The sequence below is a fragment of the Castor canadensis genome, chromosome 19 (genome assembly GCF_047511655.1).
Source record: "Castor canadensis chromosome 19, mCasCan1.hap1v2, whole genome shotgun sequence".
Taxonomy (NCBI): Eukaryota; Metazoa; Chordata; class Mammalia; order Rodentia; family Castoridae; genus Castor; species Castor canadensis.
The window spans coordinates 22,562,352-22,587,018 of record NC_133404.1 but is presented as its reverse complement, the minus strand read 5'-3'; the positions used below and the strand labels follow the sequence as shown (position 1 = coordinate 22,587,018).

The 24,667-nt window shown below is 50.4% G+C and overlaps 8 non-coding genes across 8 annotated transcripts; all 8 read left to right on the top strand.

Moving 5' to 3' along the window:
* Nucleotides 1-9,775: 9,775 nt before the first annotated feature.
* LOC141419323 (small nucleolar RNA SNORD116) lies at nucleotides 9,776-9,870 on the top strand. Its single transcript, XR_012444111.1, has one exon. It is a non-coding gene; the product is annotated as a small nucleolar RNA SNORD116 (small nucleolar RNA).
* Nucleotides 9,871-11,861: 1,991 nt separating this feature from the next.
* On the top strand, nucleotides 11,862-11,955 carry LOC141419319 (small nucleolar RNA SNORD116). The gene has a single exon (XR_012444107.1). It is a non-coding gene; the product is annotated as a small nucleolar RNA SNORD116 (small nucleolar RNA).
* Nucleotides 11,956-13,843: 1,888 nt separating this feature from the next.
* Nucleotides 13,844-13,938, top strand: LOC141419322 (small nucleolar RNA SNORD116). Its single transcript, XR_012444110.1, has one exon. It is a non-coding gene; the product is annotated as a small nucleolar RNA SNORD116 (small nucleolar RNA).
* Nucleotides 13,939-15,978: 2,040 nt separating this feature from the next.
* On the top strand, nucleotides 15,979-16,072 carry LOC141419318 (small nucleolar RNA SNORD116). Its single transcript, XR_012444106.1, has one exon. It is a non-coding gene; the product is annotated as a small nucleolar RNA SNORD116 (small nucleolar RNA).
* A 1,922-nt stretch (nucleotides 16,073-17,994) lies between these two features.
* Nucleotides 17,995-18,089, top strand: LOC141419321 (small nucleolar RNA SNORD116). Its single transcript, XR_012444109.1, has one exon. It is a non-coding gene; the product is annotated as a small nucleolar RNA SNORD116 (small nucleolar RNA).
* A 1,143-nt stretch (nucleotides 18,090-19,232) lies between these two features.
* Nucleotides 19,233-19,326, top strand: LOC141419317 (small nucleolar RNA SNORD116). Its single transcript, XR_012444105.1, has one exon. It is a non-coding gene; the product is annotated as a small nucleolar RNA SNORD116 (small nucleolar RNA).
* A 1,228-nt stretch (nucleotides 19,327-20,554) lies between these two features.
* Nucleotides 20,555-20,649, top strand: LOC141419324 (small nucleolar RNA SNORD116). The gene has a single exon (XR_012444112.1). It is a non-coding gene; the product is annotated as a small nucleolar RNA SNORD116 (small nucleolar RNA).
* A 2,920-nt stretch (nucleotides 20,650-23,569) lies between these two features.
* On the top strand, nucleotides 23,570-23,664 carry LOC141419316 (small nucleolar RNA SNORD116). Its single transcript, XR_012444104.1, has one exon. It is a non-coding gene; the product is annotated as a small nucleolar RNA SNORD116 (small nucleolar RNA).
* The last annotated feature ends 1,003 nt before the right edge of the window (nucleotides 23,665-24,667 follow it).

Genomic DNA, 24,667 nt, shown 5'->3' with positions numbered 1-24,667 from the left:
CACACTCCTTTGGGTATATCCCCAGGAATGGGATTGCTGGATCATATGGCAGATCTATGTTTAGATTTTTAGGAAGCCTCCAAAATTTTTTTCCAGAGTGATTGTACTAGTTTGCATTCCCACCAGCAGTGTACGAGGGTTCCTTTTTCCCCCGCATCCTCGCCAACACCTGTTGTTGGTGGTGTTTCTAATGATGGCTATTCTAACAGGGGTGAGGTGGAATCTTAGTGTGGTTTTGACTTGCATTTCCTTTATGTCTAGAGATGGTGAGCATTTTTTCTTGTGCTTTTGGCCATTTGAATTTCTTCTTTTGAGAAAGTTCTGTTTAGTTCAGCTGTCCATTTCTTTATTGGTTCATTAATTTTGGGAGAGTTTAGTTTTTGAGTTGCCTATATATTCTGGTTATCAGTCCTTTGTCTGATGTGTAGCTGACAAATATTTTGTCCCACTCTGTGGGTGGTCTCTTCAGTTTAGAGACCATTTCCTTTTGTTGTGCAGAAGTCCCATTTGTCTATATTTTCTCTTAGTTGCTGAGCTGCTGGGGTTCTATTGAGAAAGTCCTTGCCTATACCTGTTACTTCCAAAGTGTTTCCTACTCTTTTCTGTACCAAGTTTAGAGTTTGGGATCTGATATTAAGGTCCTTGATCCATTTTGAGTTGATACTAGTACAGGGTGATAAACATGGATCTAGTTTCAGCTTTTTGCAGATGGCTAACCACTTTTCCCAACAACTTTTGTTGAAGATGCTGTTTTTTCTCCATCGTATATTTTTAGTGCCTTTGTCAAAAATAAGGTGGGTATAGTTGTGTGGATTCATATCCGGGTACTCTGTTCTGTTCCACTGATCTTCATGTCTGTTTTTGTGCCAGTACCATGCTCTTTATATTGCTATTGCTTTGTAATATAGTATGAAGTTGGGTATTGTGATACCTCCTGCATTATTCATTTTGCTGATTATTGCCTTGGCTATTCATGGTCCCATGTGTTTCCAAATGAATTTTAGGGTAGATTTTTCAATCTCTTTGATGAATGTCATTGGGATTTTGATGGGAATTGCATTAAACATGTAGATTGCTTTTGGGAGTATAGCCATTTTTCTATGTTGATTCTACCAATCCATGAGCATGGGAGATCTCTCCACCTTCTGTAGTCTTCCTCATTCTCTTTCTTCAGGGGTTTATAGTTCTCCTTGTAGAGGTTGTACACATCCTGTGTTAAGTTTACTCCTAAGTATTTGATTTTTTTGAGGCTATTGTAAACGGAATTGTTTTCATACATTATTTCTCAGTTTGTTCATTATTAGTGTATAGAAATGCTAATGATTTTTGTATGCTGATTTTATATCCTGCCACCTTGCTGTAGCAGTTGATGGTGTCTAGGAGTTTTTGGGTCTTTAAGGTATAGAATTATATCATTTGCAAATAGGGATATTTTGACAGTTTCTTTACCTATTTGTATTCTTTTTATTTCTTCTTCTTGCCTAATTGCTCTGGTTAGGAATTCCAGTACTATGTTCAAAATGAGTGGAGATAGTGGGCATCCTTGTCTCATTCCTGTTTTTAGGAAAACTGTTTTCAGTTTTTCACCATTAAGTATGATGTTGCCTGTAGGTTTGTCATATATACTGTTTAGAATGTTGATGTACTTTCCTTCTATTCCTAGTTTTCTTACATCTTTTATCATGAAATGGTGTTGGATCTTGTCAAAGGCTTTTTCTGCATCTGTTGAGATGATCAAGTGGTTTTTGCCTTTGCTTCTATTAATGTGCTGTATGTCATTTTTTGATTTGCATATATGAACCACCCATGCATTCCTGGGATGAAGCTGACTTGGTTGTGGTGAATGATCTTTCAGATGTGTTGTTGAATTTGGTTTGCCATTATTTTATTGAGTATTTTTGCATTGATGTTCATTAAGGAGATTGGTCTGTAGTTCCTCTTTTTGGAGGTGTCTTTGCCTGGTTTTGGGATGAGTGTAATACTGGCTTCATAAAATGAGTCAGGCAGTTTTTCTTCCCTTTCTGTTTCATGGAACAATTTAAGGAGGGTTAGTATTAGTTCTTCTTTAAAGGTATGATAGAATTCAACAGAGAATCTTTTTTGGGAGACTCTCGATTGCTGCTTCAATTTCTTTTTGTGTTATAGATCTAGTCAGGTGATTAATGTCCTCTTGGTTCAATTTTAGATGATTGTAAGTATCTATAAATCTGTCCATTTCTTCAAGATTTTCAAATTTGTTAGAATATAGGTTCTCAAAGTAGTCTCTGATGATTTCCTGGATTTCTGTGGTGTTTGTTGTTATCTCCCTTTTTGCATTTCTGATTTTACTGATTTGGGTTTTTTCTCTCCTCATTTTAGTCAAGTTTGCCAGGGGTCTGTCAATCTTGTTTATTTTTTCAAAGAGCCAACTTGTATGGTTTTTTTGTTTGTTTCTGTTTCATTGATTTCGGCTCTTATTTTTATTATTTCTGTCCTTCTGTTTGTTTTGGGATTTGCTTGTTCTTGATTTTCTAGGAGTTTGAGATATAGCATTAGGTTTTGTTTGCTTTCACTTTCTGTGTGCAGAATTCTTTGAAGAATCTTTTGTAGTGGTGGCTTGGTGGTCATATATTGTTTTAGTTTCTGCTTATCATAGAAGACTTTTATTGCTCCATCTATTTTGAATGATAGTTTTGCTGGGTAGAGTATCCTAGGGTTGAAGTTATTTTCATTCATTGCCTGGCAGACTACACTCCATACTCTTTTTGCTTTTAAGGTTTCTGTTGAGAAGTCTGCTATGATTTTGATGGGTTTACCTCTGTATGTTATTTGTTTTTTCTGTCTTATAGCCTTCAATATTCTTTCTCTACACTCTGTGCTTATTATTTTAATGATAATATGTCATGGGGTAGTTCTATTTTGGCCAAGTCTGTTTGGTGTCCTGGAGACTTCCTGTATCTGAATGGGCATAGTTGTCTCTAGATTTGGGTAATTTTCTGTTATTATTTTGTTAAATATATTATGATTTCCTTTTGCTTGCACCTCTTCTCCTTCTTCAATGCCCATGATTCTCAGGTTTGGTCTTTTGATGGAGTCGGTGAATCCTTGCATATTCCTTTCACAGGTCTTGAGTTGTCTAACTAGTAGTTCTTCAGTTTTTCCTTTAATTACCATTTCATCTTTGAGGTCTGAGATTCTGTCTTCTGCTTGTTCTAATCTGCTGAAGTAGCCTTCCATTTTGTTTTGTATTTCTGTTTCGTTCTTTTTTCTGAGGTTTTCCATATAATGGGTCATTTCTTCTTTAATATTGTCAATTTTCATCCTGAGTTCATTTCTCTCTCTATTTATGGTGTTCTTTGTTTCACTTTGGTGTTTATTCCGGGCTTCTATGGTTTCTTTTATTTGTTCTTGTGCTTTCTCATATTCTTTATTTTTGTTGTCTTGGAATTTCATGAGTGTCTTCTGTACCTTTTTGTTGACCATATCTAATATGATCTCTATGAAATTCTCATTGATTACTTGCAGGATTTCTTCTTTCAGCATGTTCTTGTTGGCTTCATTGGTTTCCTTGGTATATTTTCTCTGTTTTTTTGGAGTCTGAATCAGAGTATCCATTTTCTTCATTTCCCTCTGGTTCCTGTACTAATTTGTTATTAGGGGTGAAATGGTTTCCATCCTTTTTCCATCTTCTCTCATTCCACTTGGTGCTGTTACTGTCCCTGTATTGTATGTAATTTAGTATTATCTTGCTTGTAATAGTAAAAGTAATGATATCTAGAATGGAAGAGTAAGAGGAAAAAGAAAGCAAAGAAAGAAAAGAAAAAAAAAATAGAGAACCAAAGACGTAGTATACTAATCAACAGTGAACTAAACAAGCATTTAGAGAGAAAGAGATAAAAGAAAAAAGAAGGAGAAAAAGAAAAAAATAAATCCCAGGTTCAGATGCAATAAAGTTTCAATCTTAGTAGTTCTGGTGTTACTCCTTCAACATCCAGTCCTGGTGTTGGTATTTGCATAGTAGCTCTATTGTTGAGAGCTCTATTGTGAAGGAAAAAAAAGGTTAAAAAAAATTAAAAATAGAAAAGATATATAAAACCATAAAAAAATAAAAATTTCAGGTCCAGAAACAATGATGTTTCATTCTGCTCCTTCAGATTCCAGTCCTGCTGTTGGTATTTAAGCAATAGCACTGTTGTTGTCTTGCCAGGTGATTGGGTCAGGAGACAGCTTTGTGAACCACTATTTGCCTTTTTCAAGCTGTGGCTCACCTGTTGCCTACTGCCAGCTGGATTCTGTTGCAGGCTTTATTTATTTAAAGTTCACTGGGAGAACTGCCACACCCACCTTCTCCAGCAGGCTTTGTTTATTTAAAGTTCCTTCGGGCAACTGCCCTTCCCTTCTCCAGTGAAGAGTCCTACATGTCATGTACTGTTGCAGGCTTTGTTTATTTAAATTTCGCTGTGTGGAGCTGCCAAATTTAGAGTCATGCAGGAACCTGCTCCTTCCCTCTTCTCGGGTGGAGAGTCCTACAAGCTGGCTACTGTTGCAGGCTTTGTTTATTTAAAGTTTACACGGGAGACTACCCCTCCCCTCTTCTCCCGTGTGCTCAAGTCACCCCACCTTTTTTACTTCTTGTCCTTTTCAATTCCTTGTTTATTATTCAGTTTTTTTCCCAGCGTGGGGGTCAGTCTGTCCTGGGGACTATGCTGATTTATCCCAGCAGTGGCTGTGGGGGTACCATGTGCTGCTTATTTGCTCTCCTGTTGATCTACTTCTCCCAGTCAAGTTGGGAGCCAGTATCTGGTGGTGTGGGAGCCCTCCTGGTTTCTCAGTGTAATGTGGCATGGAGAAGCTATGTGCGGGCTGGGGGCTCAGGGTGTTGTAGTTTTGCTTCTTCTTGGTGTTTTTTCCTGCCAGGTGTGTCTCCATTATTTCAGCAAGATTTTTGATTTACGGAGCTCATGCTATCTGCTTCCTCCCTCTAGTCGCCATCTTGGATCTCGCCACATCCCAGATTGTTGACATTCACATATGGCTCATGACATACAACAGGATCCCATCAACCTGTAGTCAATGGAGCCCCCCTAAAATAATAGGCCCACCTGCTATCCCAGGGCAAAAATTCCCTCAATCCAACATGTGGAAGAATTAGGACTAACACCTCCACTCTGTTGAGTCCAGTAAAAATTGGAGGTCTAGATTTCCAGTGTAGTGCTCCTTTTTGAGTTTTTAAAAATGTATTTATTTGTTTATTTATTTATTTATTCATCATCCTATCTGGAGGGTGTACTTTGGCTTTGTTTTACATAAGTAAATCTGTCTCAATCTTTATATCAATGCAGCAGCACTCCCTGTGTTCAGCTGCTTCTTGTCTTTTTTGTGTTTTAATAAACTCTTGTTGTCTTGACAAATTTGTGGATTAACCTGTAGCATCAAAAATTTTTGCCAGTTATCTTGACAAAACAAAAACAATTTTTAAGACTTTTTTTATAAATGTATCAAGAACAATACAGTATTTTAAAGATAGCCTTGTTTTTATGAGCTTAGAGAATTAAGTTTTAGTTTAACGTCAGTACATTAAATTTTGACCTTATAAAACCTTTAATGTAACTCTTAGATTTTAGTTAACTTAATCACTTACATAAGCATCTATATTTTTGTGACAACTTAATATGTACCCTTGTGGGGGTTGTCATTATCCTTTTTTTTTAATCTAAAAGTATCATTTTTGAAAAGCTATATCCTTAATACTTTTTATATATTTTTGTTATTTTTTGAAAATAACTCATAAAACCTTTTATGAGTTTCTTGCCTTACATTTGCAGGAAAAAACAAGAAAGAAAGCAACCTTGAAATTATTTTTGTATAAAATCAATTTATAGAAAGCATATTTGTTAATAGACCCATGTATTATAAGAGAGAATTTAATTCCAGATTGTATTTATGGCAGAATGAAACACGTGAAGGTCATTTCTTTAACTACGCAAATTCCAAGATTTTTGTTGAAGGCTGTGATCCCCCCCTTTTTTTTTCTCTCCTCTGGTCTGGGCTGGAGTGTTAACCCGAGTGCCTGAATTTTAGTGAGACTTGATTTAAAATAAATTTAATAATCTGTTTTCTTGAAAGTACCAATAGAACAGAGTAATAATTTTTACATTAACTGTGTAATAAGAACTGTTTTTAAGATGTTTATTTATATATACACACTGTGAGCACACCATTAGATGGATGCATAATCTGACCAGCAATTTGTAAGGGACACATAAGCATCTCATGACTGTCTCAATAACAGACCAAGCTTACTGCAACAATCTTTTGGAACAGTTTTTTTTTTTTTTTAAGCAACAGTCAAATTTGCTCTTTTTCTTACCCTTTTAGGTATGTTCTCCCCAAAAGGTGCCAGTAAGTTTAGTATTTCTGGAATATTTTAATAATCATAAATTGTATTTTAATTACTTTTTAAGACATACAAATTCAACTCAAGGAGTGTATTAAACCTATTATCCTTTTTTATCTCCAAACATTTTATGACATTTTATTTTTTCGTTTCTTTTCTTTTTTTTCTCTCTCTCTCCTCACGTAATCCATGAAGACCTTATCTGAATTTTGTTTCCATTTCTCCATTTCCCATCTCTACATTCACAACCCTTTTAAAAAATTTTTATTGTTTTATTATTCATATGTGCATACAATGCTTGGGTCATTTCTCCCCCTGCCCCCATCCCCTCCCTTACCACCCACTCTGCCCCCTCCCTCTCCCCCCCAACCCCTGATACCTGGCAGAAACTATTTTGCCCTTATCTCTACTTTTGTTGAAGAGAGAGTATAAGCAATAATAGGAAGGAACAAGGGTTTTTGCTGGTTGGGATAAGGATAGCTATACAGGGAGTTGACTCACATTGATTTCCTGTGGGTGTGTGTTACCTTCTAGGTTAATTCTTTTTGATCTAACCTTTTCTCTAGTCCCTGGTCCCCTTTTCCTATTGGCTTCAGCTGCTTTTAAGGTATCTGCTTTACTTTCTCTGCATTGAGGGCAAAAAAATGCTAGCTAGTTTTTTAGGTGTCTTACCTATCCTCACCCCTCCCTTGTGTGTTCTTGCTTTTATCATGTGCTCAAAGTCCAATCCCCTTGTTGTGTTTGCCCTTGATCTAATGTCCACATATGAGGGAGAACATACGATTTTTGGTCTTTTGGGCCAGGCTAACCTCACTCAGAATGATGTTCTCCAATTCCATCCATTTACCAGCGAATGATAACATTTCGTTCTTCTTCATGGCTGCATAAAATTCCATTGTGTATAGATACCACATTTTCTTAATCCATTCGTCAGTGGTGGGGCATCTTGGCTGTTTCCATAACTTGGCTATTGTGAATAGTGCCGCAATAAACATGGATGTGCAGGTGCCTCTGGAGTAACCTGTGTCACAGTCTTTTGGGTATATCTCCAAGGATGGTATTGCTGGATCAAATGGTAGATCGATGTCCAGCTTTTTAAGTATCCTCCAAATTTTTTTCCAGAGTGGTTGTACTAGCTTACATTCCCACCAACAGTGTAAAAGGGTTCTTTTTTCCCCGCATCCTTGCCAACACCTGTTGTTGGTGGTGTTTCTAATGATGGCTATTCTAACAGGGGTGAGGTGGAATCTTAGTGTGGTTTTGATTTGCATTTCCTTTATGTCTAGAGATGGTGAGCATTTTTTCATGTGTTTTCTGGCCATTTGAATTTCTTCTTTTGAGAAAGTTATGATTAGTTTACTTGCCCATTTCTTTATTGGTTCATTAGTTTTGGGAGAATTTAGTTTTTTAAGTTCCCTATATATTCTGGTTATCAGTCCTTTGATGTGTAGCGGCAAATATTTTCTCCCATTCTGTGGGTGTTCTCTTCAGTTTAGAGACCATTTCTTTTGATGAATAGAAGCTTTTTAGTTTTATGAAGTCCCATTTATCTATGCTATCTCTTAGTTGCTGTGCTGCAGGGGTTCCATTGAGAAAGTTCTTACCTATACCTACTAACTCCAGAGTATTTCCTACTTTTTCCTGTATCAGCTTTAGAGTTTGGGGTCTGATATTAAGATCCTTGATCCATTTTGGGTTAATATTGGTATAGGGTGATATACATGGATCTAGTTTCAGTTTTTTGCAGACTGCTAACCAGTTTTCCCAGCAGGTTTTGTTGAAGAGACTGCTATTTCTCCATCGTATATTTTTAGCTCCTTTGTCAAAGATAAGTTGCTTATAGTTGTGTGGCTTCATATCTGGGTCCTATATTTTGTTCCACTGGTCTTCATGTCTGTTTTTGTGCCAGTACCATGCTGTTTTTATTGTTATTGCTTTGTAATATAGTTTGAAGTCAGGTATTGTGATACCTCCTGCATTGTTCTTTTGACTGAGTATTGCCTTGGCTATTCGTGGCCTCTTGTGTTTCCATATAAATTTCATGGTAGATTTTTCAATCTCCTTAATGAATGTCATTGGAATGTTGGTGGGAATTGCGTTAAACATGTAGATTACGTTTGGGAGTATCGACATTTTCACTACGTTGATTCTACCAATCCATGAGCATGGGAGATCTCTCCACTTTCTATAGTCTTCCTCAGTCTCTTTCTTCAGAAGTTTATAGTTTTCCTTGTAGAATTTGTTCGCATCTTTTGTTAGGTTAACACCTATGTATTTGATTTTTTTTTTGAGGCTATTGTAAATTGAATTGTTTTCACATTCTTTTTCAGTTTGTTCATTATTAGTGTATAGAAGTGCTAATGATTTGTCTATGTTGATTTTATATCCTAGGCTTGTAGAATCTTATTCTTTTTTTCTTTTTTTGGGTGAAACTGAGTATCAAAATTAGGGGCCTTCAATTACTAAGTCAGTGCTCTACAATTTAGCCATGTCCACAGCTTAAAGTGTAGTGCACGCTGAGGCAAATATCACTGCAAATGTAAACAAATAGGCTTACAAGGGCAGATTGGTTTCCTCCCAGGACCAGAATGATGACTGACACCTTTTTGATATCAAGAACAAGCCCAAGGGTAAAGCATAACTGTTGATTCACAGATGCTCTGTATACCAATCAAAATCCATTCAGCACTCCTGTACACAGATATCCATGGGACCAGAAAATGCACCTATGGCAATGCAGGGTAAACAATTGACTCGAGGTAGCTACCACAGCATGGGGAAGACCACTTTACAACATTGTTTACTTTATCATTATGGAGGGCTTTGGTTCCCACGCTGACCCTCAGGCATGGCACATCACTCTGGAAAACGTAGGGGCAGGTGTCCTCGTCCTGGTGGCAGCCTCCACGTGTAACACAAGTGGAGGAGCGGCAGATGTGAGCGCCACAGCCGTGGCAAGACCTCGATGGGTGACACGTGTCCCTTCCAGCTGTGCTCAGTCATGTGTATGATCTTTCTCCGCTCCCCAGGGGGAGTGACCGTGGGAGTCCAGCACTCCGCCTGGCAGGGAGTCGATCCGCTTTCCTGAGGACCTGAGGCGCGAGGTGTGGCCGCCAGTGGTGTGGCCAGCAGGGCCCCCGGTGCCTTTCAATCGCTGAGGGACGGTAAGCCTGACTTTGCCCCGGGTGCTGAAGCCTTTGGGGTCTGGTAGAGCTGCCAGTCCCTCCACCTCCACGCTCCGCTCTTGTCCCACTGCATTCCACTGTCAAAGTGGACGTTGGGCTTCAGCCAGTGGCGCGTCCCTGGCTGGTCCTGGGCACTGTGAACGTCCTGAAACACTTAGCTGGCCCAGTGCCTGGCGGGCGGGCATTGCCTGGGTGAAGCGGCCCACAACGTGCTTGATCGATGATGAGTCCCCCAAAATCATTCCTTGGAAAAGCTGAACAAAATGAGTGAAAACTCTATAACCGTCATTCTCATCGGGACTGAGGTCCAGCACGTTGCCTTTCCCAGGCAAGTAGAGGACGGACGCACGACTTTCACGTCCTCACGTTGCATCCGACCCCTCAACCCAGGGTGACACCAGGGTGCTTACCCCCTTCAATATGGCACCGGGACCGCATCTTGGTAGAGTTGGGTGTTGGGCCTGCCTGCATGGTTGCATTACTAGCCGCATGGCCACCCGCAGCCTCCCATGCATACCAGAGATGACAGCCACGTGGGCTTATAGCAGGTGGGCCAAAGGGGTCCCAGGTGTGGCCCGTTGACCCCCTGCAGGACGGTGTCAGGACGGGGGCTTCTGGGTGCAGAGCCCTTCAGGCCTTGAGTTCCTTCGGGTGGCCAGGTGGCCTTTTAGTCTGGAGTGGACACGGGGCAAACACTCGGGAACCCCTTTGTGTGGCTTTGGAGGTTGGTGTGGAATGGGTACGGCAAAGGGTGAAGGTCTGGGGGCAGGGGTCCAGGACGGGAGAGGAGGCTACTGGCCCCGCTGCCTTTGGGGTGCATGCGGGATCTGGTCCCCTGGAATGGTGACCGTTGACTTGAGTGTCTCCCCACGGACCCAGGTCTGGACATGTAGGGGTGCGTGTCCTGGAGGGTTGTGGGGGTTTGCAGAGCCGAGGCGGGGCCATGTGCACCAGGATTGTGGCTCCGGAATGCCCGAGAATCTTTTAGCCATCTCCGGCGTCGCCGTAGCCGGTGGTTTGTCAGGAAAGCTTTGGGCGGGTGTGCATGGGGCTGCCCCAGGGTAGCCCGCGGGGAGCGTTTGTGAGTCCGGGTGCTTGGGCTCCCCCGGGAGGCCGAGCTCATCCCCTAGGCAGCCTTCCGGGGCAGCGAGCGGAACGGCTGGACCGTGGTCACGTCGCAGCTCTCCAGGGGTGGCGTGAGGGCCGTGCCTGCCCGCCGGACAGTTAAGGTGCCATTGCCCTGTGCCTGACGCGTTCCCCGACCCACAGAGCTTCAGTGGTGACAGGGTCAGGAAAGAGAGCAGCGCTCCTCTGTCAGGGATGACACTCGTAGGCGTATGTGGGCGGGTGAGGGTCTGTCCTCCTGGGCCCAGGATGACCCCCGCCACCCTCTGTCCCAACCCCCCAGGCAGGCCTGCGGCCAGACCACCTCTCGTTGGTTCAGAGATGCTCTCGTTTTTCCAGCTGGGACACGTTGGGTTTCATGGGAACTTTGGGCCCTGCCATGGTGCCCGTAACCCTGGTCGTGGCCCCGCACGCAGTTGGCTTGAGACAGACACCAGTACCAGGGGCGGACCCTTCAGCAGCCATGTGCGCGGGGACATCGAAGTGGGTCTTAGGGCTGGTGGGAGGCCCTGGTTGGGTGATGGTCGGGGCAAGTTTTCAGTCACATGCAGTTCCCAGGCCCCACACTTGCTCAAACGTGCCGCACATTCCTCAGACCTACAGAGGGCCGAGTGCCTTTCACCCTCCGTCGTTGTCAGCCTCCGTGGCGGACACAGGTGAGGGAGAAGCGGACGGAGCCAGACAGCGCCGGCCCATGAGGGCAGCTGCGGTGGTGCCTGGGCCTTCCTTCTTTACTCAGTGGCGTGTTTGATTTCTCTACACTTCCCAGGGGGAGAGAGCACGGGAGACCCCCGGTCGGCAGGGCAGGACGTCGTCCACCTTCCCTGAGGGCCCCGAGGCACGAAGTAAGGTCGCAAGCTGTGCGGCCCGAGTGCTGGTGCGTCACCGCGGGCAGGTAAGCATTACTTGGCGCCAGTGGTGGCTCATTTGATCTGCCAGTCCCTCTGCCTCCACGGTCCGGTACCATCCTGCAGCATTCCAGGGCCCCAGTGGCCATGAGCTTTAGTCGGGGGCGCTTCCCCGGAGGCTCCTGGGACTCGCCCAGAGGCATATGTGGGCGGGTGAGGGTCTGTCCTCCTTGGCCTTGGATGACCCCCGCCACCATCTGTCCCGACCCCACGCGCAGGCCCGCGGCCTGTGCCCCAGGTTGGGGAGAGACGCCCTGCAACGTGCTTGGATCGATGATGACTCCCCAAAATAACATTCCTTGGAAGCTGAACAAAATGAGTGAAAACTCTATAACCGTCGTTCTCATCGGGACTGAGGTCCAGCACATTGCCTTTCCCAGGGGCTGTAGGAGCGAGGCCCGACTTCTTCATGCACTCGCTTTCCTCGCGCCCGGGAGGGTTGTCCACGTGGCCGTTGCCCCCAATCAAATGGGGCCGCCGCACCCTATGATAGTTGAATTCGGGTGCTGGGTCACTCGAGTGTCGGTTGCACAGCCCCCGTTGCCCAGTGTGGCCACCTGACCTCACACATTTGCAGGGCCTTGGAGCACATGGGCCAGCGGGGAGCTTAGTCCTGGCCTGTTGACCCCAAGGCACACCCCCTTCCAGAGCTCGGGCCTGTGAGGAAATTGGCCTGGCCGGGTCATTTTCTGTGTGCAGCAGGGCAGGGTCCCCCTGCACATGGCTTGAGGGTTTGGGGCGGACAGGGTGTGGCAAAGGGTGAAGGGCTGGGGAGCGGGTACAGGATGGGTGAGGTGGCTGGTGACATAACCGTCCTTGGAGGGCATGCTGCATCTCGTCCCAGGGAGCCTCCCCGTAAATGTGTGTGGCCCCCGCCCCCAGCCCCCAAGGTTCCCCGGGGACGGGCGCATGTCCTGGAGGTGCGAGGCATGCACGGGGAGCCAGGGCTGCGTGAGCAAAGAGGTTGATCCAGCCCACCTGCGCTGGATAGCCCGGGTTTCTTGTAGCTGTGCCAGGCCATGCCATGGGCCACGGCTTGTGTGGAGACCCATGGGTTTGGGAGGAGCTTCCCCGGGGTGACTACCTGGGTGGACATTGAGCATCTGAGTGCTGGGGGCTGCCCGTGGAGGCCGAGCTTCTAAGCCTTTGCTGGAGGTTTGGGATCAACGAGTGGGCTGGTTGCACCGTTCTTTCCTTGCGCCCGTCCGGGGCAGGCGTGAGGGCCGGTTGTCCCCCGGCTGAGGGCTGGGGCACGCTTGTTCTCCACTTGCCGCCTTCCACATCCCGGAGAGCCTCCCTCGTGTCTGTGTCAGGCAGAAGGGCCACTACCCACTGCCATTGTTGATCCCCGGGGGCCTCCGTGGGTGGGCGTCTTGTCACCGTGGACCCTGGGTCACCCCAGCACCTTCTGTTTCGATCCCACGTTCAAGAGTGTAGCCACGGCTCCTCCTGTTGTTTGGGAGGTGCTGTCATTCTCACCTTGGGCCACGCCGGGGCGCGTAGGGTCTTCGGGCTCTCCTGGGACCCCGAGGAGCGCCTGTACCTTTGCGGGACACAAGTTTGACTTGAGTTAGATATCGCCCCTGGTGGCAGAGCCCTTAGCGGCCACATGCGGTCTGTCATCGGCGAGGCCTTTGAGGTAGTTCGCACGCCTCAGTAGTGTGACGGGTGGTCCAGTTTCTGTGGTAGGCCATACCCCATTCCCACGCCGACCCCCAGGCATGGCACGTCCCTCCGGGGAACATGGGTGCAAGTGTCCTCGACCCGGTGGCAGCCTCCACGTGTAACACAAGTGGAGGAGCGGCAGATGTGAGCGCCACAGCCGTGGCAAGACCCCGATGGGTGACACGTGTCCCTTCCAGCTGTGCTCAGTTGTGTGTATGATCTCTCTCCACTCCCCAGGGGGAGTGACCGCGGGAGCCCAGCGCTCAACCTGGCAGGAAGTCGACCCGCTTTCCCGAGGACCTGAGGCGTGAGGCGTGGCCGCCAGCGCCCTTCAATCGCTGAGGGACGGTAAGCCTGACTTTGCCCCGGGTGCTGAAGCCTTTGGGGTCTGGTAGAGCTGCCAGTCCCTCTACCTCTGCACTCCACTCTTGTCCCGCTGCGTTCCACTGTCAAAGTGTACATTGGGCTTCAGCCAGTGGCGCGTCCCTGGATGGTCCTGGGGGCTGTGAATGTCCATAAACACGTGGGCTGGCCCAGTGCCCGACGGGTGGGCATTTCCTGGGTGAAGCGGCCCGCAACGTGCTTGATCGATGATGAGTCCCCCAAAATCATTCCTTGGAAAAGCTGAACAAAATGAGTGAAAACTCTATAACCGTCATTCTCATCGGGACTGAGGTCCAGCACGTTGCCTTTCCCAGGCAAGTAGAGGACGGACGCACGACTTTCACGTCCTCACGTTGCATCCGACCCCTCAACTCGGGGTGTCACCAGGGTGCTTACCCCCTTCAATATGGCACCGGGACCGCATCTTGGTAGAGTTGGGTGTTGGGCCTGCCTGCGTGGTTGCATTACTAGTCGCATGGCCGCCCGCAGCCTCCCATGCATACCAGAGACGACAGCTGCGTGGGCTTATAGCAGGTGGGCCAAAGGGGTCCCAGGTGTGGCCCATTGACCCCCTGCAGGATGGTGTCAGGACGGGGGCTTCTGGGTGCAGAGCCCTTCAGGCCTTGAGTTCCTTCGGGTGGCCAGGTGGCCTTTTAGTCTGGAGTAGACACGGGGCAAACACTCGGGAACCCCTTTGTGTGGCTTTGGAGGTTGGTGTGGAATGGGTACGGCAAAGGGTGAAGGTCTGGGGGCGGGGGTCCAGGACGGGAGAGGAGGCTACTGGCCCCGCTGCCTTTCGGGTGCATGCAGGATCTGGTCCCCCGGAATGGTGACCGTTGACTTGAGTGTCCCCCCACGAACCCAGGTCTGGACATGTAGGGGTGCGTGTCCTGGAGGGTTGTGGGGGTTTGCAGAGCCGAGGTGGGGCCATGTGCACCAGGATTGTGGCTCCGGAATGCCCGAGAATCTTTTAGCCATCTCCGGCGTCGCCGTAGCCGGTGGTTTGTCAGGAAAGCTTTGGGCGGGTGTGCATGGGGCTGCCCCAGGGTAGCCCGCGGGGAGCGTTTGTGAGTCCGGGTGCTTGGGCTCCCCCGGGAGGCCGAGCTCATCCCCTAGGCAGCCTTCCGGGGCAGCGAGCGGAACGGCTGGACCGTGGTCACGTCGCAGCTCTCCAGGGGTGGCGTGAGGGCCGTGCCTGCCCACCGGACAGTTAAGGTGCCATTGCCCTGTGCCTGACGCGTTCCCCGACCCACAGAGCTTCAGTGGTGACAGGGTCAGGAAAGAGAGCAGCGCTCCTCTGTCAGGGATGACACTCGTAGTCGTACGTGGGCGGGTGAGGATCTGTCCTCCTGGGCCCAGGATGACCCCCGCCACCCTCTGTCCCAACCCCCCAGGCAGGCCCGCGGCCAGACCACCTCCCGTTGGTTCAGAGATGCTCTCGTTTTTCCAGCTGGGACACGTTGGGTTTCATGGGAACTTTGGGCCCTGCCATGGTGCCCATAACCCTGGGATCCCCAGGGTCGTGTGGCCTGGTCGTGGCCCCGTACACAGTTGGCTTGAGACAGACACCAGTACCAGGGGCGGACCCTTCAGCAGCCATGTGCGCGGGGACATCGAAGTGGGTCTTAGGGCTGGTGGGAGGCCCTGGTTGGGTGATGGTCGGGGCAAGTTTTCAGTCACATGCAGTTCCCAGGCCCCACACTTGCTCAAACGTGCCGCACATTCCTCAGACCTACAGAGGTCCGAGTGCCTTTCGCCCTCCGTCATTGTCAGCCTCCGTGGCGGACACAGGTGAGGGAGAAGCGGACGGAGCCAGACAGCGCCAGCCCATGAGGGCAGCTGCGGTGGTGCCTGGGCCTTCCTTCTTTACTCAGTGGCGTGTTTGATTTCTCTACACTTCCCAGGGGGAGAGAGCATGGGAGACCCCCGGTCGGCAGGGCAGGACGTCGTCCACCTTCCCTGAGGGCCCCGAGGCACGAAGTAAGGTCGCAAGCTGTGCGGCCCGAGTGCTGGTGTGTCGCCGCGGGCAGGTAAGCATTACTTGGCGCCAATGGTGGCTCATTTGATCTGCCAGTCCCTCTGCCTCCATGGTCCGGTTCCATCCTGCGGCATTCCAGGGCCACAGTGGCCATGAGCTTTAGTCAGGGGCGCTTCCCCGGAGGCTCCTGGGACCTGGGATCGTCCGGGGCTGCTGGACTCGCCCAGAGGCATACGTGGGTGGGTGACAGTCTGTTCTCCTTGGCCCGGGATGACCCCCGCCACCATCTGTCCCGACTCCATGCGCAAGCCCGCGGCCTGTGCCCCAGGTTGGGGGGAGACGCCCTGCAACGTGCTTGGATCGATGATGACTCCCCAAAATAACATTCCTTGGAAGCTGAACAAAATGAGTGAAAACTCTATAACCGTCGTTCTCATCGGGACTGAGGTCCAGCACATTGCCTTTCCCAGGGGCTGTAGGAGGGAGGCCCGACTTCTTCACGCACTCGCTTTCCTCGCATCCGGGAGGGTTGTCCACGTGGCCGTTGCCCCCAATCAAATGGGGCCGCCGCACCCTATGATAGTTGAATTCGGGTGCTGGGTCACTCGAGTGTCGGTTGCACAGCCCCCGTTGCCAAATGTGGCCACCTGACCTCACACATTTGCAGGGCCTTGGAGCACATGGGCCAGCGGGGAGCTTAGTCCTGGCCTGTTGACCCCAAGGCACACCCCATTCCAGAGCTCGGGCTTGTGAGGAAATTGGCCTGGCCGGGTCATTTTCTGTGTGCAGCAGGGCAGGGTCCCCCTGCACATGGCTTGAGGGTTTGGAGCGGACAGGGTGTGGCAAAGGGTGAAGGGCTGGGGAGCGGGTACAGGATGGGTGAGGTGGCTGGCAACATAACCGTCCTTGGAGGGCATGCTGCATCTCGTCCCAGGGAGCCTCCCCGTAAATGTGTGTGGCCCCCGCCCCCAGCCCCCAAGGTTCCCCGGGGACGGGCGCATGTCCTGGAGGTGCGAGGCATGCACGGGGAGCCAGGGCCGCGTGAGCAAAGAGGTTGATCCAGCCCACCTGCGCTGGATAGCCCGGGTTGTTGTAGCTGTGCCAGGCCATGCCACGGGCCACGGCTTGTGTGGAGACCCGTGGGTTTGGAAGGAGTTTCCCCGGGGTGACTACCTGGGCGGCCATTGAGCGTCCGAGTGCTGGGGGCTGCCCATGGAGGCCGAGCTTCTAAGCCTTAGCTGGAGGTTTGGGATCAACGAGCGGGCTGGTTGCGCCGTTCTTTCCTTGCGCCCGTCCAGGGCAGGCGTGAGGGCCGGTTGTCCCCCGGCTGAGGGCTGGGGCGCGCTTGTTCTCCACTTGCCGCCTTCCGCGTCCCGGAGAGCCTCCCTCGTGTCTGTGTCAGGCAGGGGGGCCACTCCCCACTGCCATTGTTGATCCCCGGGGGCCTCCGTGGGTGAGCGTCTTGTCACCGTGTACCCTGGGTCACCCCAGCACCTTCTGTTTTGATCCCACATTCAAGGGTGTACCCACAGCTCCTCCTGTTGTTTGGGAGGTGCTGTCATTCTCACCTCGGGCCACGCCGGGGCGCGTAGGGTCTTCGGGCTCTCCTGGGACCCCGAGGAGCGCCTGTACCTTTGCGGGACACAAGTTTGACTTGAGTTAGATATCGCCCCTGGTGGCAGAGCCCTTAGCGGCCACATGCGGTCTGTCATCGGCGAGGCCTTTGAGGTAGTTCGCACGCCTCAGTAGTGTGACGGGTGGTCCAGTTTCTGTGGTAGGCCATACCCCGTTCCCACGCCGACCCCCAGGCATGGCATGTCCCTCCGGGGAACATGGGTGCAAGTGTCCTTGACCCGGTGGCAGCCTCCACGTGTAACACAAGTGGAGGAGCGGCAGATGTGAGCGCCACAGCCGTGGCAAGACCCCGATGGGTGACACGTGTCCCTTCCAGCTGTGCTCAGTTGTGTGTATGATCTCTCTCCACTCCCCAGGGGGAGTGACCGCGGGAGCCCAGCGCTCCGCCCGGCAGGAAGTCGACCCGCTTTCCCGAGGACCTGAGGCGCGAGGTGTGGCCGCCAGCGGTTTGGCCAGCGGGGTCCCCGGTGCCTTTCAATAGCTGAGGGACGGTAAGCCTGACTTTGCCCTGGGTGCTGAAGCCTTTGGGGTCTGGTAGAGCCCAGAGGGACTGGAAAGTCCCTCTGCCTCCGCGCTCCACTCTTGTCCCACTGCATTCCACTGTCAAAGTGGATGTTGGGCTTCAGCCAGTGGTGCGTCCCTGGCTGGTCCTGGGCGCTGTGAACGTCCTCAAACACGTGGGCTGGCCCAGTGCCCGGCGGGCGGGCATTGCCCGGGTGAAGCGGCCCACAACGTGCTTGATCGATGATGAGTCCCCCAAAATCATTCCTTGGAAAAGCTGAACAAAATGAGTGAAAACTCTATAACCGTCATTCTCATCGGGACTGAGGTCCAGCACGTTGCCTTTCCCAGGCAAGTAGAGGACGGACACACAACTTTCACGTCCTCACGTTGCATCCGACCCCTCAACTCGGGGTGTCACCAGGGTGCTTACCCCCTTCAATATGGCACCGGGACCGCATCTTGGTAGAGTTGGGTGTTGGGCCTGCCTGCGTGGTTGCATTACTAGTCGCATGGCCGCCCGCAGCCTCCCATGCATACCAGAGACGACAGCCACGTGGGCTTATAGCAGGTGGGCCAAAGGGGTCCCAGGTGTGGCCCGTTGACCCCCTGCAGGACGGTGTCAGGACGGGGGCTTCTGGGTGCAGAGCCCTTCAGGCCTTGAGTTCCTTCGGGTGGCCGGGTGGCCTTCCAGTCTGGAGCGGACACGGGGCAAACCCTGGGGAATCCCTTTGTGTGGCTTTGGAGACATTGAAGTGGGTCTTAGGGCTGGTGGGAGGCCCTGGTTGGGTGATGGTCGGGGCAAGTTTTCGGTCACATGCGGTTCCCAGGCCCCACACTCGCTCAAACGCCCCGCACGTTCCTCAGGCCTACAGAGGGCCGAGTGCCTTTCACCCTCCATCGTTGTCAGACTCTGTGGCGGACACAGGTGAGGGAGAAGCGGATGGAGCCAGTGCCGGCCTGCGAGGGCAGCTGCTCTGGTGCCTGGGCCTTCCTTCTTTACTCAGTGGCGTGTTTGATTTCTCTACACTTCCCAGGGGGAGAGAGCACGGGAGCCCCCCCCCACCCCGGTCGGCAGGGCAGGATGTCGTCCACCTTCCCCAAGGGCCCCGAGGCACGAAGTAAGGCCGCAAGCCGTGCGGCCCGAATGCCGGTGCGTTGCGCGGGCAGGTAAGCATTACTTGGCACCAGTGGTGGCTCGTTTGATCTGCCAGTCCCTCTGCCTCCATGGTCCAGTTCCATCCTGCGGCATTCCAGGGTCCCAGTGGCCATGAGCTTTAGTCGGGGGCGCTTCCCCGGAGTCTCCTGGGCCCTGGGAACGTCCAGGGCTGCTGGACTCGCCCAGAGGCATACGTGGTCGGGTGAGGGTCTGTCCTCCTTGGCCTGGGATGACCCCCACCACCATCTGTCCCAACCCTACGCGCAAGCCCGCGGCCTGTGCCCCAGGTTGGGGGGAGACGCCCTGCAACGTGCTTGGATCGATGATGACTCCCCAAAATAACATTCCTTGGAAGCTGAACAAAATGAGTGAAAACTCTATAACCGTCGTTCTCATCGGGACTGAGGTCCAGCACATTGCCTTTCCCAGGGGCTGTAGGAGCGAGGCCCAACTTCTTCACGCACTCGCTTTCCTCGCACCCGGGAGGGCTGTCCGCGTGGCCGTTGCCCCCAACCAAAGGGGGCCGCCGCACCCTATGATACTTGAGTTCGGGTGCTGGGTCACTCGAGTGTCGGTTGCACAGCCCCCGTTGCCCGACGTGGCCACCTGACCTCACACATTTGCAGGGCCTTGGAGCACATGGGCCAGCGGGGAGCTTAGTTCTGGCCTGTTGACCCCAAGGCACACCCCATTCCAGAGCTCGGGCCTCTGAGGACCTTTGCCTGGCCGGGTCATTTTCTGTGTGCAGCAGGGCAGGGTTCCCCTTGCATGTGGCTTGAGGGTTTGGAGCGGACAGGGTGTGGCAAAGGGTGAAGGGCTGGGGAGTGGGTACAGGATGGGTGAGGTGGCTGGCAACATAACCGTCCTTGGAGGGCATGCTGCATCTCATCCCAGGGAGCCTCCCTGTAAATGTGTGTGGCCCCCGCCCCCAGCCCCCAAGGTTCCCCGGGGACGGGCACATGTCCTGGAGGTGCGAGGCATGCACGGGGAGCCAGGGCCACGTAAGCAAAGAGGCTGATCCAGACCACCTGTGACGGTTGGTCCAGTTTCTGTGGTGGGCCATCCCCAGTTCCCACGCCAACCCCCAGGCATTTCACGTCCCTTTGCGGACCGTGGGTACAGGTGTCCTCGTCCCGGTGGCAGCCTCCATGTGTAACACAAGTGGAGGAGCGGCAGATGTGAGTGCCACAGCCGTGGCAAGACCCCGACGGGTGACATGTGTCCCTTCAAGCTGTGCTCGGTTGTGTGTATGATCTCTCTCCGCTCCCCAGGGGGAGACCGCAGGAGCCCTGCGCTCTGCCCGGCTGGAAGTCGACCCACTTTCCCGAGGACCTGAGGCACGAGGTGTGGCCGCGAGCGTTGTGGCCAGCGGGGTCCCATGCCTTTGCATCACTGAGGAATGGTAAGCCTGACTTTGCCCCTGGTGCTGAATCCTTTGGGGTCTTGTAGAGCTGCCAGTCCCTCCGCCTCCACGCTCCGCTCTTGTCCCACTGCATTCCACTGTCAAAGTGGACATTGGGCTTCAGCTGGTGGCGCGTCCCTGGCTGGTCCTGGGTGCTGTGACTGTCCTCGAACTCCTGGGCTGGCCCAGTGCCCAGCGGGCAGGCATTGCCCGGGTGAAGCGGCCCGCAACGTGCTTGATCGATGATGAGTCCCCCAAAATCATTCCTTGGAAAAGCTGAACAAAATGAGTGAAAACTCTATAACCGTCGTTCTCATCGGGACTGAGGTCCAGCACGTTGCCTTTCCCAGGGGCTGTAGGAGCGAGGCCCGACTTCTTCCCGCACTCGCTTTCCTCGCACCCGGGAGGGTTGTCCAAGTGGCCTTTGCCCCCATCAAATGGGGCCGCTGCACCCTATGTTAGTTGAGTTTGTGTGCTGGGCTGCTCGAGGTGTCGGTTGCACATCCCCCGTTGCCCGACGTGGCCACCTGAACTCTCATTTGCAGGGCCTTGGAGCACATGGGCCAGTGGGGAGCTTATTCCTGGCCTGTTAACCCCAAAGTGCACCCCCTTCCAGAGCTCGGGCCTGTGAGTACCTTGGCCTCGCTGGGTCATTTTGTGTCTGTTGCAGGGCTGTGTCCCCTAGCCTGTGGTTTGAGAGTTTGGGGCAGATAGGCGTAGGCAAAGAATGAATGTTCTGTATAAGAATACAGGATGGGTGACGTGAGTGTTGATATCACTCTACTTGCAGGTCCTCCTCATTTCTCAGTTCTACACAGGTAGAAGTGCTTTTGCCCTTTCTTCAGATTGTGTTGGTCTCACAAATGGAAGATAAGTAGACTGGTCCACGAAGTGCTGGCACTGGAGCGATGATGTGGTGACGCCTGTTCTTTCCTTTTTTACTCAATAGTGTATTTTGGTTTTCTGCTCTTCACAGTGTGAGGGAGCGTTGGAGCCCTGCTTTCCACTGTAAGGACCTTGTCTACCTTCCCCGTGCCTGAGGCATGAATCAAGCTGTATGTCTCCGTTGCCCCCTGTGTCCATGCATGTCCAAGTCTGGTAAGAATTACCCCAAGCTTCTAATGTTTGATCTGCTATTGCTCTGTGGATTTCCAGTGTTCTCAGCCAGGGTTGACTCCTCTTATGGCCCTTAGTGTGTGGTGTGAGATTGTATATCATGAATGTTTGGCATAGATAAGGTGTTGCAAATAGTGAAATCATCCGTATAGTGTATAGGTTGGGTGAGGTGCCTGGCAGCATCACTTTCCTTGGAATGCATGTTGTGTTTTGTTGCATGTTATCTCCATCTATATTTGTGTGCCTCTGACACTCAAATCCATCAAGCCACACAATCCTAATATGGAGCTATCCCTTGGGCTTGAAGCCCTTAAAGCAGAACAGTTAGAGTCCTCAGCTCTGAGATGTCAAAGCACGTTCATGTTATTCACTTCAATTTTCTTTTAGCCATTCTCTTTTTTCCACATCTTGTGATATGCCTAGGAACATCTGGACTTTGATGGTGCTTTTCCATGGGAACTGGCTGGGAGGATGTGAGTTTCTGTACTTGGGGTCTGTCTCTGGCGGCCTTGCATTAGTCAGTGTTCCAGAGTGCCTGCATGCCTTGGCGTCTACTGAACGGCCATGATTATTGATGTGCTTAGCCCTTCTGGTTGTGTTGTTTAGGTCCTTCATCCTCCAGAAAGATAGGTCTTATTTTTTTATGTTTGATTCGTTCAGGGTTTGTACTCAGGGCTTCATGCTTGCAAAGCAGGTGTGCTATTACTTGAGCCACACCTCCCATTAAGAAAGGTCTACTTCATTGGGAATGGAGATGAAGAACACATTTTGGCCCTCACTTTGCTTTTGTGATCATCATTGATGGAGACTGAGGTTTCCGCAGTGCTGTGGTCCAGTGAGTGTGGGTCATTCATTACTGGTGACCCTTGGAACAGCAGCTGAGGGAAGCCACAAAGAGTCTTTCTTTCTCTGACCAGTGTATTAGCATCCAGGGGAATAGAAAGATGTGGTAGTGTGGGTCTTTAGGAACAAGAGATAGAAAAAGAGAGGGTTAGAAATAACTGGGTGTGTATTTCCCATATTTCTGTATAAATGATTTCCTAAGTGAGCATTCCACCTACTATGTCAGGCATTGAATTGCCTGTTGGTGTTAGGAGGCAAATTGCCAGGATCCATTGGCAATGCTCCTTGATCATGTGTGCACCTGAATATAGTGCAGTATGACTGACATTCAGGCATGCCTTGGTCAGCCTGAATAACCCATCCAGCAGGGGTTATTTTCTTCCTTTAGCCTTTTCTGAGGGCTAACATAGAGAGACTGGAAAGGTAGGAGGCCAAAGGCTTTGCACCATGCTGCCCTTTTGCAGGAAGGTTTTGCCCTTGAATCCTAACTGTGAACATATGCCAGTATATGTCATTTTTCTGTTTCCAGATTAGTTCTCTGCCGGTGGAGTTGAAGGGAAAGGACTGAGTGAAAGGGTCAGGAAAAGGTGGTGGGCATGTGGTATCTTCAGTGCAGTGTAGTGTTGACTGAGGTGGTATGACAAAAAGAGGTTGTTTTGGTGTTCCTTGGATTTGACCAGGGGACTTTCATTATGGAGAATTTCCAGAGCTGGGGCACTACACTTCAGCATGCATTCCACAGTGTAACACTTCAGGGCTCCTTGTTCCATGTCTCTCTACCTAAGGTTTTTTGTCCTTGAACCAGACCCAGAGATCAGTGGCTTCCTACTACATTGTTTAGAATCTGGAGGGCTTACTGCACCCAATTGTGACTCTGTCGAACAACCCTTTGGTGAGAAGTTTTAGCTCAATAACCCTTTGGGTGATGATACACTCTCCATTAAGGTGTGCCTTGTACATACATGGTAGGTAGGACTGTCAAAGAACACCTCAGGCAGGAGCAACTAAGCACTCAACTTGGGCTCAATATGGCAAGAAAATTATCGTCAAGACTTGGGAAAATGTGTTGTTTTCTGATACATGCCTGTGTTTCTTGTTCATTTCCCAGGTGGCCTGGTCCTAGCAGAGACTGCTGGCATTGTGGGAGCACCTGAGTATTCTCAGAATGGTTGGCCATCCTGGGGTCACATGTGGTGTGTTTCCTTGAAGGGCAGTGGATAGATGATCTCAGTAAGCACCTTTTTTTGCCCTAGCAACTGTGAATCCTAGTTGCATGAGCAAAGAGTATGCCTGGATCGATGATGACTTCCATACATGCATTCCTTGGAAAGCTGAACAAAATGAGTGAAAACTCTATTCCGTCATTGACATCATCAAACTGAGGTCCAGCTCATTGCTCCAACAGGCAGTACCATTATTTGTGAGAGCAGCTGCCACATGTTCACATGGGTTGCCATCCAGCTGTTTGAGGAGGAGTAGGAGGAAACTGTGCCTCTGGCTCAGGAAGGGACAGATGATAGTGTTCTTCTGGATTGCCATTTTGGCTGTTGAGTCTTATGACTTAGTACCCTCTACTCCTTGAGTGAGATAGGTACTCCTGGTTGGGAATGGAGTCCTAGTCCATACCATGGCTCTACTTGGGAACTCTAGTTGGTCATCATTAGAGATTGCAGTGGCCACAGCCATGGGGTTCAATACTGGGGAGTGCCCATTCAGATTTAGTTCCCAGAGGGAAGGCTAAGGAAGGTCTGTCTGTTTTCTCTGTGGATGGACATCACTGAAAAATGTGGAAAGGGTGTTTATCAGGGGACATCCCAGGTGGGAGTGAAAGAGAATTGTGTCCTTTCATTAACACTGTTTACTTGAAAGTGGTTTGGTTAGTGACATTTCCATGTGCCATGTCAGGGTTAGGACTAATGGTTGATTTGGGGAAGCAGACTTCCAGGGTACCACACAAAATCCTCCCTGAGGACTACAGCATCCAAGTACTATCAAGTGTGATAGTCTCTTTTGCACTGCTGTGGTATTGTCCAGACCACCCATCAAGATGGGGTCAGACTCCTGTTTCCCCTTTTTCTGAGAGTGTAAGAAGGAAAGATAGCAAGGGTGGGTGAGGAGAACAGAAGGCTCAGACTTGGACAGGAAGCATTTTGCCCTGGAAGACTGTGGGTGGACATACCTGAGTGGATGTCATATTTTCCATTTTTTTCACCATAGGTCTATGCTAGGGAGAGGTGATGAAGAATCCTTTGCAATTTGGCTGGATCCAAAGGTGTTGGACATCTACTCCCCTTAGTCCAGAATTCCATAGGTGCCAAGTTTAGTGTTATGATGGAAAGGTATATGGTGCACTGGCCCTGTGATTGGGGTTACATGCCCATCAGTGGGGT